This window comes from Schistocerca serialis, chromosome 4 (assembly GCF_023864345.2).
Source record: "Schistocerca serialis cubense isolate TAMUIC-IGC-003099 chromosome 4, iqSchSeri2.2, whole genome shotgun sequence".
Taxonomy (NCBI): domain Eukaryota; kingdom Metazoa; phylum Arthropoda; class Insecta; order Orthoptera; family Acrididae; genus Schistocerca; species Schistocerca serialis.
The window spans coordinates 111,441,775-111,445,895 of record NC_064641.1 but is presented as its reverse complement, the minus strand read 5'-3'; positions in this window follow the sequence as shown (position 1 = coordinate 111,445,895).

Here is a 4,121-nt window from a genome sequence, read left to right as displayed (position 1 = left end):
CTCAAGAGCACGAGATATGGCTCCCAGCTCTGCAGTGAAAATACTGCAGCCATCTGGCAAGGAGTGATTTTCAATATGTCCTCCATGAACATACGAAAAGCCTAGGTGACCATGAGTCATAGGTGTAAACCACTTCATGGCCCCAGTACATGTCAAGAATTGAGAGGAAGCGATAGCTGAGAGCCACAGGGTTAATGGAACCCTTAGGGCCATGCTAAAGGCCCAGAAGAATCTGGTGCCTAGGTGTACTCCATGGAGGTGAACATGAATGGACCTCGAGGAGAGGTGGTAATGGGAAAGACTCCAGTTCAGACAGAAGGGACCGGACGCGAACTGCAATCTTAAGCCCTGACCTAGGCTGACGATGCGGGAGATGAACTGCGGTGGTTGGAGAAAAGAAACAGTAATTTGGATGCACAGGAGAACTACGAACATGTGCAACATAAATGGCGAGCAGTTGTGCACGCCTAACTTTCAATGGAGGGACTCAGGCCTCCACCAGGACACTGGTCACCGGACTCGTTCTAAAAGCTCCCATCGCTAGGCGAACACCACAATGGTGCACTGGGTCGAGTAAACACAATGCCGGGGGTGCCGCCAAACCATAAACCACACCCTCATAGTCATGGCGGGATTGAACAAGGGCTCTGTAGAGCTGCAGCAGCGTAAAGCGGTCTGCATCCCAGTTGGTGTTGCCCAGGCAGCGGAGGGAATTGAGGTGCTGCCAGCACTTCTACTTAAGCTGACAAAGGTGAGGTAGCCAAGTCAATCGCACACAGAAAACCAGTCCTAAGAATTGATATGTCTGCACTAGAGTGAGTGGATCGTCATTAAGGTCAAGTTCTGGTTCTGGATTAATGGTATGACGGCGACAGAAATGCAAGACACACGACTTCGCAGCTGAAAACCAGAAGCCTTGGGATCGAACCCATGACTGTGCCTTGTGAAAGGCTCCCTGTAGGCACCTCTCAGCAACACCAGTACTGGAGGAACAGTATGAAATGGAGAAGTCATCCGCATACAGAGAAGGTGAGGCTGATGGCCCTACAGCTGTTCCTAGACCGTTAATAGCCACTAAAAATAGAGATACACTCAATATGGAGCCTTGTGGAGTGCCATTCTCCTGAATATGGGGGGAACCATGAGAGGCACTGACTTGGACACGGAAGTACGGAGCAACAGGAAGATTTGGATAAAAATTGGGAGCAGACCCCGGAGACCCCACTCATACAATGTGGCAAGGACATTATGTCGCCAAGTCGTGTTGTATGCTTGTAGTCAGACGAGAGATGTTTCATCATCTGACTGTGGATCCGATCCAGGCCAGGAGCTGTGTCGGTGCAAAGTGCAAGGGCGCTGAGAAGCTCCCACTCTGTAAATGGGGCGTTATGGGGTTCAATGCGGCGTGTAGTGAACGAGAGGATTTTCCTTTCCATCCGCCGTTTGAGGGTGTGCAAGGCTGGGGGGTAGTTCTCCGTCACAGAGGCTCGAGAATAGTGCTCAGCAAAGCGCTCATCAATCGCAGTTGCGTCAGTAGATAACACGACATTGAAGTTAATGCCAGGGACACCTGTTGCTGTCTGGCACCCAAAAAGATGTTCGATTTTCATCCAGACTTGGGAAGGTGACGTATGGCACCCAATGGTAGACACGTACCTCTGCCAACACTCCTGTTTCAGTCGTTTTATAAGATGGTAAATGTGAGCAAGCAACACTTAAAGGCTATTAGGTGCTCCGTAGTGCTTGCTGACGCTCTATAATTGCCTCAGTCACTTCTGGTGACCACCAAGAGACCGTCTTTCGCCGGGGGCACCCTAAAGAACAAGGGATCGCGTTTTCCGCTGCACAGACGATTGTTGCAGTGACCTGCTCAACGACAACATCAATGGCACCATGTGGGGGAGATTCAGCAGTGACAGCAGAGGTGAAGGCTTCCCAGTCTGCCTTGTTTATAGGCTATCTGGGTACGCATCTGTAGACATGATGCCGGGGGAGTGACAGGAAGATGGAGAAGTGGTCACTACCACTTAGGTCATCATGTGCTCTCCAGTGGATAGATGGGAGATGCCAGTGCTGCAAACCAAGATATCAATGGCTGAATATGTGCCATGTGCCACACTAAAATGTGTCAGGGCACCTGCATTAAAGAGGCAGAGGTCGAGTTGGGACAGTAAATTTTCGACCTCCCTACCTCGGCCAGTAAGCATGGCACCACCCCTCAAGGGGTTATGCGCATCAAAATCTCCCAAACGTAGGAAAGATTTAGGGAGTTGATCAATCAGTGCAGCCAATATGTTCAGGGGTACTGCACCATCTGGAGGAAGATATGCATCTCAGACAGTTATCTTCTGTGTTGTCCTTATCCTGACAGCCACAGCTTCAACAGGGGTTTGAAGAGGCACAGGTTCACTACATACTGAGTTCAGGACATAGATGCAAACTCCATGTGACACACTATTATAGTCGCTATGGCTCCTGTAATATCCCTTATAGCCACACAGGGCAGGGGTCCGCATTAACGGGAACCTGGTTTCCTGGAGGGCAATGCAGCGAGCAGGTGTAAAGCTTAACAGTTGTCGTAGCTCAGCCAGGTGTTGGAAAAAACTGCCACAATTCCACTGGAGGATTACATGATTGTGAGACTGGGAAGGCATGAAACACTCAATGAGGCAGTCTACGCCTCAGGGTCACCTGCTGCCACCAGATGAGTACCTATGCTATCAACATCCATTGTATCTGAGGGCCCAGTGAGATCTAGGTCCTCAGTGGACGTCAGAATCTCCACCTCATCCTCAGACACAGAGCTTGTAGGTGGTGGTGGTGGTGTGGGTGCCACCAAGTGGCTTGGTTCTTGGGGGACTTTTTCGTTTTAGGTTTCTCTTGCTGGTCCTTAGGTTTGTCCGGCTGGGAGGGCTTCACTGATTCAGTCTCAGGGACTGAGGAGGACCGTGAAGCCCTATGACCAGCTACTTGTGGTTGCTTCAGCCACTGGCAGGTGTCAGCTTTGCCACTGGTAGGAACCTGAGAAGGGTGTGACCCAAGGGATCCCTTCGTGGTGAGAGGAGCCAAAGAAGATTTATGCTTCTCTGGCTCAGAAGTGGGGACTGAAGTCCCTGATGGTTGGGGGAGGGTGTTGCTCCTGAAGTAGGTCGTGCCGGAGCAACAGGAAGGGAAGTGCACCCTACCATCAAGGGGGCAGGTGGAGTCTGACGGCTCTGAGAGACAACTGTACGAGGCGGAACGGAAGATGGTAGAACCGTTGTTGTAGCGGCGGCATAGGCTGACATCATACAGGACGCAGGATGTAGCCTCTCATATTTTCTCTTAGCCTCAGTGTAGGTCAGTCAGTCCAGGGTCTTGTATTCCATTATTTTCCTCTCTTCCTGTAAAATCCTGCAGTCTGGCGAGCAAGGTGAATGATGCTCTCCACAGTTGACATGGAGGGAGGGCGTGGTACAGCGAGTATTGGGATGTAAAGGACATTCACAATCCCGACAGGTGATGCTGGAAGTACAGTGGGAAGACATATAGCTGAACTTCCGGCACTTAAAGCACCGCATCAGGGAAGGGATGTATGGCTTTACATCACAGCAGTAGACTATCACCTCGACCTTCTCGGGCAATGTGTCACCCTCGAAGGCCAAGATGAAGGCACCGGTGGCAACCTGATTATCCCTCGGACCCAAGTGGACGTGCCGGGCGAAATGGACACCTCGTCGCTCTAAATTGGCACGCAGCTCATCATCATCAGACTGCAAAAGGAGGTGCTGTGAAACATGATACCCTGGAATATATTTAAGCTCTTATGGGGCATGATGGAAACAGAGACATCCCCCAGCTTGTCACACGCGAGTAGTGCCCATGACGGGGCAGAGGATGCTGTTTTGATCAAGACCGACCCTGACCACATTTTGGACAAGCCCTCCACGTCCCCAAACTTGTCCTCTAAATGCTCCACAAAAAATTGAGGTTCATTGACAAGGGGGGGGGGGGGGGGGGGCAGGAGGGGGGATTGGGAGGGGGGGGGGACAATTTGGGGTCATATTTCTTAGCATTGAAGTTACCGCTTAGAGACTGCAAGTGTTTGACCAGCAGCAAGAAATGATGTACAACGTTAAATG